The sequence below is a fragment of the Rattus norvegicus genome, chromosome 3 (assembly GCF_036323735.1).
Source record: "Rattus norvegicus strain BN/NHsdMcwi chromosome 3, GRCr8, whole genome shotgun sequence".
NCBI classification, from domain to species: Eukaryota; Metazoa; Chordata; class Mammalia; order Rodentia; family Muridae; genus Rattus; species Rattus norvegicus.
The window spans coordinates 59,891,701-59,908,431 of record NC_086021.1 but is presented as its reverse complement, the minus strand read 5'-3'; the positions used below and the strand labels follow the sequence as shown (position 1 = coordinate 59,908,431).

The 16,731-nt window shown below is 37.6% G+C and overlaps 1 protein-coding gene across 9 annotated transcripts in view; it reads right to left on the bottom strand.

Moving 5' to 3' along the window:
* The window catches only part of Galnt13 (polypeptide N-acetylgalactosaminyltransferase 13), a 657,006-nt gene that overhangs the window by 61,202 nt on the left and 579,073 nt on the right, over positions 1-16,731 (bottom strand). The gene's annotated exons all lie outside the window — the stretch shown is intronic.

Sequence of the window (16,731 nt, the reverse complement as noted above, 5' to 3'; positions counted from 1 at the left end):
ATGTGATTTTTTTTACTTAATGAAAACTTCATTGCTTTGATAATACTCATATTTTCCCTTTAGAGTCATTTTTATGAGTAGACTTTATGAGAAATTTATGTAAAGATGATGTTTATAATAAACTGTACATTTGCTCAATTTTTTTCTTAAACTTCTTTTTAAGCTTACCATAGAGTGTGTTCATTATTTATTGATTTTATTCTCTTATTAGCTAATCAAGCATCACTTAAGAACCTTAGGAAAATTAGCAAGTGAGTAAATATTAAGAAACTAGCATAAGCAATGGACAGGAATATATTCACATCTATTTGTTTAAATTGTATAACTTTATTTCACATGACAGCAGATCATTTGAATTATTCACTATTTCACTGGTGATCATGCAAAAATATTTTCTTTTAGAAACAAAAATACTAACATTTTTAATTTGTATTCCATAGAAAAAATAAGAGTCACACGATTTATTCATTATTTGACAGAAATGATCAAAAATTGTGTCAAGATAACAATTATTTCTTACATCCTTTTGCACATATCTCAATAACTAAGGCCAGTGACTATTAGATTGTGATAGTAAAAACTAATATTTAGGCTATTAGACTTCTATAAAGAAACAAACCTTGTGAGCCCCTGTAAAGGAAGCATAGTGTCATAGACACCCAATGTCTATGACAACTGCCACCATTGGGTCACAGTTTTCAAAAGCAACAACACTCCAAATCCTAATATCCACTAGCTCTACATGCTGTGTCTCTTGAGAATTTTGGTTGATTTTAAGGTAAATGTCAATGAATAGTTGTTGAGCATTCCAATGACACTCCAACAGCAAAAGTAATTCCTTCCAACATGTCAGGGCAGGGAGGTGGGAAGGGAGTGTGTGGATGGGTGGGGGAACTCCCTGAAGAAGTAGGGAGGGGTGTGGGATAGGGGTTTATGGCCAGAAAACCAGGAAAGGGAATAACATTTGAAACGTAAATAAATAAAAATATCCAATAAAAAAAGAATTATCAATTATTTCAACTGGTCTCTAGACAGAAAACACCATTGTTTCACTTTAATTTTTTTAAGAAACAAATATCTTTATAAAAAACTACTTTTTATCCAGAACTTCCAACCTGGAATATAATCCTAAAATAATGATAATCAAAAAATGTCATACGCTGATTAAATGGTTAGGGAAAGAATGGCTTACTGTAGTAAAAGTTATGACACTTAAAACTGCATAAACAGAACCTTCAAGACTTTAAAGAGATGCCCACAAGTCTAAAATAAAAGCACGGGGTTTGATTCAATAACAATATTAGTGTTTGGGGTTCATTTTTCTGTGATAGATGAAATTAAATCAAATGACATTTCCATTTTTCATCACATTATGGCTGAGCAGTGCTGTCTTCCATTTATTTTTCTAAAAAGATCTCATTAGTTGCTTTCTGCCTAAAAGTTATATTCAAAGATTTATTTTAATATCACATTAGAGTAGATTGGAGAAAGCACTAAATGTTCACATTGGATTGGATAAAGAATGAAAAATAAAAAGAGATCATTAAGAAAAATCTCCAGCTTTACTCTCCTGCCTCCACAAAGCCACCCTTGGCATGGCACGGAAAGTGGCATAAGTCTCAAATCATTATGTTAAATTAACTTTGGAAATGTATTTTACTATGGCTTATCTCAATAATTTGGAAATGTATTCTTCTACCTAGAGCAGTAGTTTTCAAAGTATAGGTTGCAACTTCTTTGACAAACCTCTATCTCCAAAAATATTTACATTATAATTCATAACAATAGCCTAATTACAATTGTAAAGGAACAATGAAAATGAATTTATGGTTAGGGTCTCCATAACATGATGAACTTTATTAAAGTGTCACAGCATTAGGAAGGCTAAGAACTACTGCTCTATAGCCTTACTTTTCTACTTAGAAATGAAATACTCCATAAAAACCAGCCGAACCCATGAGGTACTACAATATCTTTGGATTACAAGAACCTTCCAGTTAGGTGGGGACATCTGACTGAGCCTAATTAATAAACCAATGGAATTAGGGAAATGCATTAGGCATGGTCACAAAGGGAGAAGAGTAGCTACAATCAGCTCCAGCATTACTCTGCTGTAGAGGTAACAGATGCCATGTATCTACTGGTGGAATTACAAGGTAGAAGAGCTAGCATCTGCATGATTACCTGACTGTAATAGTGACTACGATATAAAACCTGGATGAGGACCTTCTTAATACTGCATCTTAAAACAGCAACTCACTTGTTTCCCAGTCTTATCTGTCTGACCCAAACCTCTCCAAGGTAGTTTGTCCAATTGTTTCTCCAGTGGTGTCACTCTGATCTCTATTGCGCATTTGGAATTTACCAAGCACAGGTTGATTTCTCTGCTTCATTGCCAATGCTGTCATTAACCTTCATAAGAAGAAATACCTACCAATTTCTCATTACAACTTCTTATAAGTATGTTTTCAACACACACATCTGAATTTTTCTTTTGATAATTTATTCACTACTGCATATACCTTAAATATTACCATTAATGAACAAATCAAATGTCACTTCCCAATCTAAACCTTTTAGTGATTTTCCATCATAATATTTGGACATCTCCTATCATTGCCTGATATTCATTATCAAATATCTCTTGTCTATTTCTGTAAATTCATCATTGGGGCCATATTCATTTATTTTTATGTTTGCTTCTCTTCAGAAGTATCAATCTCACTCCTAGATCAATGCTTTTTAAGACCTTTCACTATGTCTGCGATATTACTGTGGGACTCAAGGTTGACATCTACTTAGTGCAAATTTTTGTTCAAACTTTATTTTTTCAGGCTAACCCCCATCCACTTTCCTAAATTTATCACTTCCTTTTGTCATTCCTTTCCATTGTACATAGCCTTCTCTTTCTCAGCTTTTCTCCACGGTACTCATTAATACTTATTTATGTAGTATAGCTTCATTTGATCATGGCCAATAAGAATTTTGTGTATACAATCTCATCTGTTGAAGCCTAATTACCACATTAATAATATGTTACAGATTATTATGAATTCTAATACTGTCTAGAAAACGTCTAACACAGTAACCTATACAACAATACTTTTATGTAATACATGTGGTTATAAATATTAATTTCTTCTGCATGTTTAACATTTGATTTGACCTCTGGCATAAATATGATTTTTTTTAAGTAACTCTTCCTCCTTAATTTTCAGTTTGTATGAGACAAGACTTTTTTTTTCTTTCCCTACCTTATTAGCTTCATATAGGTACACAGGTTAAAATCCCATCATCAGAAAATCCTTTTAAAAAATGTATATTCTAGCTATGTTAGTCTCATTAAAACATGGGAGTTTATATTTCTCACAAGCACCCAGAAAACCCTTCTCAAGTGAAAATTTAACTGGCACTTAAGGCAAACTAGGTATAACATTTTCAAACTAATATACAATCAGATCATAATTGACTCAGCAATTGACTCAGAAACACCCAAACAAACAAATTAGGAAAATAATAGAAAAAAAAGTGTACCCTGTTCTCCCCAAGAAAAGAGTTGTTGGGACAACTAGAAATTTGAATTTCTACTTTCTCTGTAGTAGCAACTATAAAGATGAGTTAATAGTGGAGATTCTGAAACTATTGCGTGAGTAGATTTCAGACAGTAACATCCATGTAGGAATAAGAAAACCAATTCACATCTCCACAGTCATACTTACCTAGGTCTCTCTCTCCCTCTCTCTCTCTCTCTCTCTCTCTCTCTCTCATTCTCTCTCTCTCTCTCTCATTCTCTCTCTCTCCGTTTCTCTCTCTCTCATTCTCTCTCCGTTTCTCTCTCTCTCTCATTCTCTCTCTCCGTTTCTCTCTCTCTCATTCTCTCTCTCCGTTTCTCTCTCTCTCATTCTCTCTCTCCGTTTCTCTCTCTCTCATTCTCTCTCTCTCCGTTTCTCTCTCTCTCATTCTCTCTCTCCGTTTCTCTCTCTCTCTCATTCTCTCTCTCTCATTCTCTCTCTCTCATTCTCTCTCTCCGTTTCTCTCTCTCTCATTCTCTCTCTCCGTTTCTCTCTCTCTCATTCTCTCTCTCCGTTTCTCTCTCTCTCATTCTCTCTCTCTCTCATTCTCTCTCTCTCTCATTCTCTCTCTCCCTTTCTCTCTCTCTCTCATTCTCTCTCTCCGTTTCTCTCTCTCTCCGTTTCTCTCTCTCTCTCATTCTCTCTCTCTCCGTTTCTCTCTCTCTCCGTTTCTCTCTCTCTCTCATTCTCTCTCTCTCCGTTTCTCTCTCTCATTCTCTCTCTCCCTTTCTCTCTCCCTTTCTCTCTCTCTCATTCTCTCTCTCTCCCTTTCTCTCTCTCTCTCTCTCTCTCTCTCTCTCTCTCTCTCACACACACACACACACACACACACACACACACGGAGTGGTTAGAAGCAGAAAAGAAGGGAATGAAGAAGGAAGAAGATGAAGGAGAGGGAAGGGAAGGAAGGGAAGGAAGGGGACCTGAAGGGAGGGAGGGAGGGGAAGAGGAAAGGTCACACTACCTATGGAGACACCTACTACATATCTACATATGCTGGCTATGAAGAAAGAGGCACAGGAACAAAGATGCACCTTAGTAAAAATGAGATAAATAGACTCTTAATCAAGGGAGAGGAAATTACTGCTGACTATGTCTTAATTAATTAGTACTTTTAAAGGAAAATTCATAAAACTTGCCAGGTTTTCTGGCAAGTCTTCCATTGAGGTTTACAGGAACTGGACAAGGATCTAAAAAATGAGATAAAAATTGAGTTAAAAGGGAACCGGGAAAGAGATGAAGTCTGGACTATAAAAAAAGGTTTAATGAATAAAAATGAATATATTTTTAAAGGGTGGGGAACCAGAGGTTTATATACTTTATAAAAAATAATTTACAATACTTTATATAGGTAAGCATTAATAATTTTCATTTTTGAAATTAAAATATAGTTATATCATATATCTTTTCTTCTTTCCCTCTAACCCAACATGTATCCCCTTCCTGCATCTAAAATTTATGTACACACACACAGAGAGAGAGAGAGAGAGAGAGGGAGAGAGAGAGAAAGAGAGAGAGAGAGAGAGTTCTTAATACATAAGTATAATCTGTTCAGTCCATACAAATTACATGTATAAAGATGATTTCAGGTCTGATGTGGTATTGAACAACCAATTAGAGAGCTTTTTCCTATAGAGAATACAGTGTCTCTTACTCTCAACATTCCTAAGTTATCCATATATTTTTGGGGTTGGGGACCAGTGAGCTTATGTCCTTATTCAGGTCTAGCTTGGAAGACCATGCCGTTGAGACTTCATGTGTGTAGCTTCTCTAACATTTGTGTGAGGCACAATGTCAAGGCAGACCACAGATTTCCTGGTCCTCTTGCTTTGACAATGTTTCTATGTACCCCTCTTCCATGATGTTTCCTAAGCTTTACTTTCGGAGTTGTGTAGAGTGTTGATACCTGATAAAACTTTTCCTGGGGAGATGCTATATAGACATCTACTCAACCTAGATGGTGAGCCCACAACAAATTAAAGCACAGATACCGCTTAGTGAACCAATGAATGTTCTAGGTTACCTACAGTAATATGAGTGAGGAGTTACTTATAGGAACAAAAATTATTCAAAAACAGCTGTATCATCAAAGTCAAAGCAGCAGAGCTCACAAAACTGTGAACCTGGTGCACACTGCACAGCAGTTATGTAGCTCAACAGGTTAAAGGGTGTCCTTCCTACCTAACTTGGTTGGTCTAAACCTCTTCCAAGAGGCTCAGCTAATTTCTGCTTCTTCCAGGCAGCTCTTCTGGTCTTCTGCTTCTTCTGGTCTGCTCTTCTTTGCAGCATGGTTTGTCCGAGTCTCCTTCGCAGCTTGCTTATGTGAAGATTTTCAGCCTTATTGCTTATTCTGGTGTGTGTGGTGGGGGAGGAAGGGGCTACATAATATGATCAGTTTCAGGAGCTTCCTAAAGCTATTTTGAGTTGTTTTCCTTCGAGTTTAAGAAACTTCTCTGCAGGATGCCAAGTGTGTACCAGTTGACGTCTGGTATAAATCAGTCATTATCTAAATTATCTTGCTTGTGGTTTTCTATAATGGTTTTCCTGTGTTGCCAAGGTAAGTTTCTTGATAAGGAATGATAGCTACACTAACATGTGGGTACAAAATGTTAGGAATTATGCTAGTCTAGTAAAATCGTTGTTGTTAGTTATCCTCCAAATCCATGAACTTGCTGGCTCCAGTGGGCTAGGTTTATGGTATAAGGCATGGTTTGTCCTTTGTTGACTGCACCCAGAGTCTAAATGGGGGTCTGTTTATAACTGTGGAGATAGATGTCAGTATTCTACCCATGCAGGGGGTTGTACTTCACAGGCATTGCAGGCAGACAGGACTACTGGCTGCTTCTCTTCCTTAGACGTTTCAATGCTACCTTACGGTACCAGGAAACCTAGTCTCCAGGAAAGTAGCTTTCAGGTTGCATATAGCTTGGACCTCTGTTTCATGTGTCTAAAGTACATGGTGTCTTCCAGAATAGGGTTTTACCTTCAACCTCTCTGATGCAATCAAGGACAACACTACTACCTTATAATATTTTGGGAGTCTCTTGGATATCCATGACCAATAACTGTAAAGGGGGTTTCTCGTTCCTGGTTGAAATTTTTTAGTCTCTGAAGTGAAAGGTTCTGGTTGGATTGTGTGATGTAAATTCCCTTGGTGAGGTTAAACTCACATGGTGATTTGCTGAGGCAATACCCATGAAAGGACACATTATATTTGGAGAAAGAATAAATAGGATTCAATGGACTCTGGTGGTTTATTTGCATAGCTAGCATGCAACAATTAGTTGATCTCATGTCTTCTCTTCACTGATCTTAGCTTCTTTAAGAGAAGTAGCGTACAGAACTTCTGGTAACCAGCTGGTCCTGGGCACTCCTGTTGACCTGTGCCGATTAGGAAGTGTCCTGGCAGTTTCTGCCAGATCCTGCCACTCCTGCTGATGTATGTTTGCTATTGTGACACTACTGAACTGGGCTGCTGGTGTCCTGACAAAGAGAGGTTTGAATAGGAACTACTTCCAAACGTATCCACATCCCCTTGTCTTATTTACCTACTTTTCTCCCCTAACTAAAGGGGGTGTCGAAGCATTTGAGAACCCTTATTAAAAATAAGTTAAAAAATAGAAGCCTACAGGTCTGGATTTTGGGGTAGCATCTTAGCCATTGTTTATAAATTTTATTAGTAACAGGCTCCTCATCATTTCTAAATGTGGTGTATAGTTGCACCAATTCATATACTATTTGCAATTGTGGCTTAAAAATTTAAAAAGGTATTAGATCAAAGATCATAATTATCTCAGGTAGAATCTTTCTTGATGGGTCCTTAGTGATCAGTAGACTTTGGGTTTCTTATTTTCCTGATGACAAGAAGACAAAGGGCCCTAATTCTCTTTTAATTCTTGGAATGTTGAGCATGTGAATATATTTGCACGTAGAAGAGAAAATTACTTTCCGTTAGTACAAAATGTTTAAATTATTAGTGTTCTAATCAGCAAAATATAATTTACAATTTAATTATGGGAGAATATGAAAATATTGATAAATACCACTACATGTATACCTGTACTATTACAATTAATTATAAGTAGAAAACAACATTTTATTTTGTTACTTGTTATTTACTTTGAGCAATTACCCTTAGAAGTTTTATGAATATTTGCTCTTTCTTTTCCTAAATTGAAATAATAACAGTAAAGGATATTTTAATGCCTACTAATGATTGTTCTATCTTACAGTACTCACAGCTATATATTATATGAGAAGTTTGTTTGGAATTCTGGTTGTTTTGATTCAAAGCTTCTCATTAATCCACTCTGAATATATCCTTTTATTTTGTATAAGCAACGGACCCAGGCTGCTGAATGCTCAGGATGTCACAGGGTAGATCTATAATAACATGTTGATTGTCCCAGTTATAATGCAATAATTATATGTTTAAATTATTACTTCCTGCTACTGCAGCAATTTTAGTCTAGTGTCTATAATAGATTTTACATTGCATCTGTGGTTACACCTAATCTAAGTTTCAATTTATTTAATTTGGCTCATATTCATATTCAAAAGTTAGTTCAGGTCATAGGTTGAATTTTTCAGTTCATCACCTCGAAATTTAACTCAATGTATTAATAAAGATTTTGTATTCAGTGTATCAATGAGAAATAAAAACATGGGTGTATACAATAGCCTTTTCAACCAAATATCTATTTGATATTAGCTGAGGCAAATGGACTATATAATCTGCTTTCTGTAGAAACGGTTTCTGTGAGCAGTGTCAAGGCAGGATTTCTCCATCATCAGTCCAAGCATATTTTCCATCCCAATGAAAATAGTGACATGCTTATAATGTTATGAATTTACCTGTAAACACTGTGCTCTTCATTTTACTATTATTTTTATTTCCAGGGTAAGGAATACCTTGTACATAAATTATGCATTAATTTTCCTGTTTCTTAAAATTAGTTTTGTTTATACTCATTTCAAATAATACTAAAACACAAAATGAATATAATACATTTAAACATAACTTATAATATGTCACTATTAATCTCACAGTAATGCTTACAATCATTTTTATAAATCATTCCACTCATTTATATCTCAAATGTTTTCTCACTTCCTGGTTACCTTTTCAACAATGCCTCTTCCGATGATATCCCATTCTCTGGTGACCGCTCCACCAACTCCCAATCTTATATCTACCCTACCCCTCCCACTTGCCTGTTTGAGGGTGCTCCCTCACCCACGAACACTCTTCCTCCCCACCACTCCAACATCCCACTATGCTGGGGCATCAAATCTCCTCTGGGCCAAGTGCCTCCCCTCACATTGCTGTCAGGTAAGGCCATTCTTTGCTACATATAGTGTACCTGGAGCCACGGATCCATCCCTCCAGGTACACTACTTGGTTGGTGGTTTAGACTCTGGAAGAACTGGATGGTCAAGGCAACCTATGTTGTTCTTCCAATGGGGTTGCAATACCCCTCTGCTCCTCCAGTCTTTTCTCCATCTTCCCCACCAGGTTCCCTGATATCAGTCAGATGGTTAGCTTCAATTATCCACATCTGCATTAGTTAGTTGCTGGCTAGACCTTCTAAGGAACCACTAAGAGCCTTTCAGCAAGGCCCCCTTGACCACGGCAGCAGTGTTAGGTTTGGTGTCTACAGATATGATGGATCCCCAGGTATGGGTGTACCCAGTTGGACCCTCCTTCAGTCTCTTGCATTTTTTGTCCCTCTTCTTCCTTTGGACAGGAACATTTCTGGGTTAAAAATTTTAGATGGGTGGATGGTGAATGTCCATATCTCTCGACCTGTGGCCATGCCTAGTTGATGGAGGAATTACAGGATCTGTCTCCACCTTCTCTGTGTATTTTGGCTAAAGTCATCCCCTTTGGGTCCTGCGAGTCAAAATTTTACATGGTGTCTAGGACTCTCCAGTGGCTAACCCCAGCTCCTCATCACCCCTGCTACCTATTTTTCTTCAATTTCCTGACCCTCTATACATCTCTCAGATTCTGATGTTGCTACCCTTATTTCTTCACCTCCTATCTCCCTCCAAAGTCTTATATTCCCTCCACTACCCACAATTTTCCTGTTCCCCCCCTCAATGCAGGACTGAAGCAACCACACTCTGGTCTTCCTTCTAAGCTCCATGTGGTCTGTGGGTTGTATTATGGGCTAATATTTACTTGTTAGTGAGTACATACTATATGTGTTGCTTTGTGTCTGTGTTACCTCATTCAGGATGACATTTTCTAGTTCTACTCATTTGTCTGTGAATTTCATGAAGCCATTGTTTTTAATCATTGCGGAGTACTCCATTGTGTTATCTATCACATTTTCTGTATCCATACTTCTATTGAGAGACATTTGTTTCTAGCTTCAAGTTATTTTAAATAAGGCTGCTCTGAACATAGTGGAGCATGTGTCTTTGCTATATGTTGAACTCTAGAGAAACAAATAACCCTATTAAAAGGTGGAGTACAGAGCTAAATGGAGAATTCTCAACCGAGGAATCTCAAATAGCTGAGAAGCACTTAAAGACATGTTCAACATCCTTAGTCATTAGGGAAATGCAAATCAAAACAACCATAAGATTCCACCTCACACCAGTCAGAATGACTAAGATCAAAAACTCAGGTGATAGCAGATGTTGGCAAGGATGTGGAGAAAGAGGAACACTCCTCCATTGCTGGTGGGAATGCAACCTGCTCAAACCACTTTGGAAATGAGTCTGGTGGTTCCTGAAATAATTGGAAACAGTACTACATGAGGACCCAGCTATACTACACCTGGGCATATACCCAAAAGATGCTTCAACATATAACAAGAACACATGCTCCACTATGTTTGTAGCAGCCTTATTTATAAGAGCCAGAATAGAAACAACCCAGATGTCCCTAATAGAGAAATGGATACAGAAAATGTGGTATATGTTCTCAATGGAGTACTATGCAGTGATTAAAAACAATGACTTCATGAAGTTCACAGGCAAATTAATAGAACTAGAAAATGTCATCCTGAGTGAGGTAACACAGACACACAAAAATCATACATGGTATGTCATACTAATACGTGAATATTAGCCCCAAAGCCTACAATGCTTCAGTCTTGCACTGAGGGGTAAACAGGATGACTGGGGGAAGTGGAGGAAACTGGGCACTGAGAAGGGAGAAAGGAGGGGAAGGAAATAGGGTGGCAGCACCAGGATTTGGAAGGATAGAGGCCTAGGAAATCAAACAAAAATATGTAGCAGGGGTGAAGAAGAACTGGGGTTATCTACTGGAGGGTCCTAGACACCAGGGAAAAGCTTGACTTCCAGGACCCAAAGGGGATGACTTTAGCCAAAATGCACAGAGACTAGGGAGATAGATCGTGTAGAGCCCTCCTCCAGCAGATAGGCACAGCCACAGTTCAAGGGATACGGACACCCACCCATCCCAAAAATTTTAACCCAGAAATGTTCCTGTCCAAAGGCAGAACAGAAAAAAAAAAAAAAAAAAAACGGAACAGAGACTGAATGAAATGCCAACCAGGGACTGCCCCACCTGAATATCCATCATGTCTACAGACACCAAGCTCAACACTGTTGTGTTAGTCAAGAGGTGCTTGCATACAGGAACCTAGTGTGATGGTTCCCAAGGAACTGACTAATGCAGATTTGGATACTTGGAGCCAACTATCAGACTAATCTCTGGGAGCCTGGTTGAGGAGCTGGTGGTAGGTCTGGTGGAGTGGAGAGAGACTGCAAGTCCATTGGAAGAGCAATATAGGCTGGCCTGACCCCCCCCCCATTTCTCCAAGTCTAGACCATCAACCAAGGAGTGTACTTGGAGGGATCAATGGCTCCAGATACATATGTAGCAGAGGATGACCTTTCTTGACAAAAAATGGGAAGGTAGGCCCTTGGGCCAGTGGAGGCTTGATGCCCCAGCATAGGGGGATGCTGGAGGGATGGGGCAGAAGAGTGTGGGTGGGTGGGGGATCACTCTCATATAGGAAAAGGGGAGGAGGAGGGTGGATGTTGAATGGGGGGCGGGTGGAGAAGTAGCCAGGAAGTGGGATATCATGGAATGGGGGCTGGCTGGCTGGGTAACTGGGAAGTGGGATATCATAGGAGATGGAAATGAATGGAATGATAAGTAAATAAGATGTTTCAAATGCAACAATAATAACAATAATAAATTGTTCAACTAGTACCTTAATGCAATAATTTGAATAAGAATGGAACCTATTTGCTCATATGCTTTAATTCTTAGTAATCAAGGATTGGCATTTCTTGAAGAATTAGGAAGTGTGGCCTTGTCAAAGAAAGTGTATCACTGGAGATGGGCTTAGAGTTTTCAGAGACTCAAGCATGGCCCTGAGTCTCTCTGTTATTACTGCCAGCAGATACAGATGTAGAATTCTCAAATAATTTGCAGAACTATTCCTGCGTAAGTACCATCATGCTTCCTGCCATGATGATAATGCTTATATTAGAAGCCCCAGTGAGGCTCAGATTAAATACTGCTTGAAAAGGAAGCTCCATTCTGAACATGTTAACTAAATTTATGATTCTTCCCTGAAGTACAACCACAGTTATTCAACATTTATATTAGCACTATAAGTAATCTAGAGATCATTAAAGGACAGAGGAAGAATTTGCAGTTATAAGAAGACTTTGTTGTTTCATATCATGAATATGAACACATGAAGTTTGATATCTGTAGGAAACTTTAGAAGCTCAACCATGGCCCTGAATCTCTCTCTCTCTCTCTCTCTCTCTCTCTCTCCCTTAACTGTCAGATAATTCTGGGAAGACTGGATATGCACTTGTACTTGTTAAAACTTTGTATACGTTTCAGAAGTATAAGAAAAAATAGTCTTCGAGATGAGATATTTTAATTTATTCTTCTTTTTTTTTTTGCTTTTAAAGGATTTTATTAGAAGCAGGAAACCATGCACTTCCATTCCAAGCCATTGTAAGCAAAAAAACAGATACACTTTAGGCAAGGTAGGCTTTTATTACATTGGCCAATGCTCATGTTCAAGTGAGGCTCTGGTTCAGTCTGGGCTGCCACCTGCCATGCCTGTGATGTGGGACAGCCAGCACCCACGGCTTGCGGCCTTTCACGCTCAGAGAGCTGGCAACAAGGCAGTAAAAAGCAGTCCAACTTGTCAGTTTGAGTAGCAGCTAAGGCCTTCCCAGCACAGAGGACAAAGGGCTTGTTAGACAATGAGATGTTCATGACATTCCAGTCACTTGTAGGAACTCCACCTTAGTCTGGGTCCTAGGTTAGTCCACATCTAGGTGAGGGGAACTTGCCACTTTCATTTGACACAGCTTCCTGACACATCATTATTATTTTAAATCTCCGTAATTTAAAATAACATAAATTTAAAATAATAATGAAGACCTTCTAGATGGCTAGTACAGTTAAGATGATTTCTGCCAAGCACAAGAATCTTAATTTGATCCCTCAAATCTGCTTGGAATAAGAGAACTGACTTCAATAAGAACTTCTCTGTAAGGGTAGGCACATATACTATAGCATTTGCCCATACTCTTTTTTGTTTGTTTGTTTGTTTTCTCTCCTTTTGATTGGTTTACAAATGCTTTGATTATCTTAGGATATCAAAACTCCCCAAGTGTGTCAACCATCATTTAAAATATTTAACCCTAAATTTCCTTGATATTAACTTCTTAAAATTTATCTTAGTGATTCACATACTATGCTTCTCTTGACTAACTATTTTGTGTCTACAAATACCATCATGATTAAATGATTTCAATTTGTCTCAACTATTTGGTGTTAGTTTTATGCCAGGGTTTCCTCTGTTGCCTAGGATTAACTTCTACTTAGGGTCCTCTTGCCTCAGCCTTCCCTACCTAGAGACCTAGGTATGCTCTACCACACCTGGTTCAGTATAATTTTTCTGAAGACACTAATGCACCTAATAAATTTGAGCTGTCTGTGTGTGCTCTATAGTTTATCGAAGATAAACTGAGGGTAATATACCTATACATTTAGGTGTAATATTCATATTTGTAATATCTGAGTGAAGAGTAATCATAATAATATTTTCACTTTAGTTCAATAAAAAATAGTTATTCTGAGATGGTCAATGTCGCAGAATTTCGTGTGGTTACAAACTCTAGTCACAGTGAATATTTATTTTAATATAATGGCTACCTGTGTAACTGAAGGAGTATTCGTTTATCATCTATTCAATACAGCTTATGGGAAAAGAATTTAGAAGGCCAACTCCAAGCACTTTGAAATAAAACAGTCTTTCATATATTTATCAAGAATATGTTCCAGAAGTGTGGACAAAAGGGACAAACTGTTCTTTATAGGAATAGATCTCTGTAGCAAACATAGCAGTGTACCACTTCTCATTAAATATCTATAATGTCCCTGTGGATTCATGTTGATTTTCCTCAGTGAAGAATTAAATCAAGACTTTGAACAATTAAATAAATCACAGAACATTACATAAGAAAGAGCAACACATAGAATATTTCAAATGACATTAGAGGACATTTCCTATTTAACATCAAAATTCATGCTATTTAATATTCTACTAGACAAAAAGAAAATTTAATGTTTCTCTACATAAAATTAAACATCTAGGCGCTGCTATAAAACATGGCAATTATCCCTCAAAGAACAGGACCTACTTAAAAAAGTATCTACACATTGACAAAATAATGTGATAATTTAAAATCACAGGTAAAATTGAATCTACTGAAATAAATACAGACGATATATTTGAGGTATGACCTGGACCTAGTCTTCTGAATCGGCAACATATATGCGCTGGAATGTTCCATGCATGATTGGCTGAATGAACAAAATATACCACAGTAATATTTTTACAAATTATGTTCACTACATAATTCATTCAATGTGATACTTAATATTACAATTTTCTCATATTTAAGTCCCATTTATTATTATTATACCAAATAACATCTTATAATCACTGTGGGAAGACAACCATGATAATCTAGTCACTGTTTGAACATGAACAACTTTTTTCTCTTTTGAAGTCTTTGGTAAGCTATAATATTAGTAATTAATGTTTGTTTAAGTTGATACACAATTAAATGCATCCTGTTTGATATATATATATATATATATATATATATATATATATATATATATATATGTTGGATTGAGAGACTACTAGGACATTAGTAACCATACTTCTATTTGTGGTTGTGAAAATGTCTCTAGAGATGAATGTTAGGTGGGAAACAAACTGAGCATGAAAACATGCTCTGAATATGGGTAGAGCCATGCATTATGCAAGGGATCCTTAATGGCAAAGTGGTAGAAGGACTATACCAACATATGAAGCTATGTTCCTAAGAAGCATGTGTATTATTGTTGTATATTATTCAACTATACTCATAGCAGCTTTATTAATAATAGCCAGAAACTGGAAACAATTGAAGAATGAAGAAAATTAGTACATTTACATAACAGAGGATTACTCAGCTATTAAAAGCAATGACATCATGAAGTTTGCAGGAAAATGGGTGGAATTAAAAAAGTCCCCTAGATAAGATTATCTAGATCCAGAAAGATGAACATGGTATGCACTCACCTATAAAGCACAGGATAACCATACTACAAACCACAGACCCAGAGAGGCAAAGCAACAAGGAAGACCAAAGAGGACACCATTGAATCACACTGGGAAGGGGAAATAGATTAGATCTCAGGGATGAATGGAAATAGGGAAGTGGATGGGGAAGGACATGTGGATGGAAACAAGAGGGATGAGGTGTTGGAGCATAGGGGCAGAAAGTTCTGGGAGAGAAACCTTAATTTGTGCATCTCTAGGATGAGATAGAAACAGGAAAACAGAAAGTTCCAAGATTCTGAGTATGACTCTAGCTAGAACTCCTAGCAGTGAGGGATGTGGAGCCTGAACTGGCCATTTCTTGTAAGCATTTGTGTGGTTTGTATATGCCTGGTTCAGGGAGTGCCATTAGGAGGTGTATTCTTGTTGGAGTAGGTGTGTCACTGTGGGCATGCTCTTGAGACCCTCATCCCAGCTGTTTCAAAGCAGTATTCTGCTAGCAGCCTTCTGATGAAGATGTAGAACTCTCAGGTCCTCTTGCACCACGCCTGCCTGAATGATGTCATGTTCCTACCTTGGTGAAAAAAAAACAAAAAACAAAACAAAAAAAACCCCTCTAAACCTGTAAACCAGCCACAATTAAATGTTATTCTTTTAAGAATTGCCTTGGTCATGGTGTGTCTGTTCACAGCAGTAAAACCCTAATTAGGACAGAAATTGGTACCAGGAGTGAGATGTTTCTGTGATAGGCCTGACCATGCTTTTGTTTGGAAGGATATGGATTTAGGAACTTTGAATTTGAAAAGCTGAAAAACCCTTTAAGTGGACTTTAATGGGCTATCCTAGTAGTAATATGTAAGACTCTGCTGCTAAGAGTGATTTGAAGTGTCAGGCATGGGTCTAGTGATTTCAGAGGAGAATTTTAATATGTTGCCAAGAACCTGTTTTTGTGATCTTTTAGTGAAGAATGTGATTTCTTTTTACATTCGTTTGAAGAGTCTACTTAAAGCTAAGGTAAAGAGATTACTATTAATTGCATTGACAAAGAAGTCCTAGAACACCCCCCATACCCCTCCCCCAAGCATAGACTTTGTTCTCTGGTTAAGTCTCATAGAGAGAGTTTGGAACAATTGTAAAAAGCTTAGAAAGAAAAAATATAAAGGGGCTCCAGGAAGTGAAATGGAGCTGAATCCTGTGATCACAACATTAAATTGAATTAAGGGACTGGTGACCTTGGGCCAAGATCCCACCTAACAAAATTTAGGTCCAGGCATGGTAGTTAAAGTCCTTAAGGCCAGGAGGAAAAGTTAAGCAGACCTCTGAGTTCAAGGTCAGCCTAGAACAGAGCAAGTTTCTAGATGAAGAAAAACATAAATCCATACCTTTAATCCCAGTACTTAGGAAACAGGGATTAAAAATCTCTGAGTTCAAAGTCAGTCTACAGAGAAAGTTCTAGAACAGCCAAGCTTAGGAGGTGAAGGAATTGGAAAACCGAAAGCTGGTGATGCATAACAGAACCAAGGGTCATGTTCCAACCCCAGCGAGCAGCATATCTTGCAGCTTTGCCCGTATGGCTCTGGGTTTTGAGT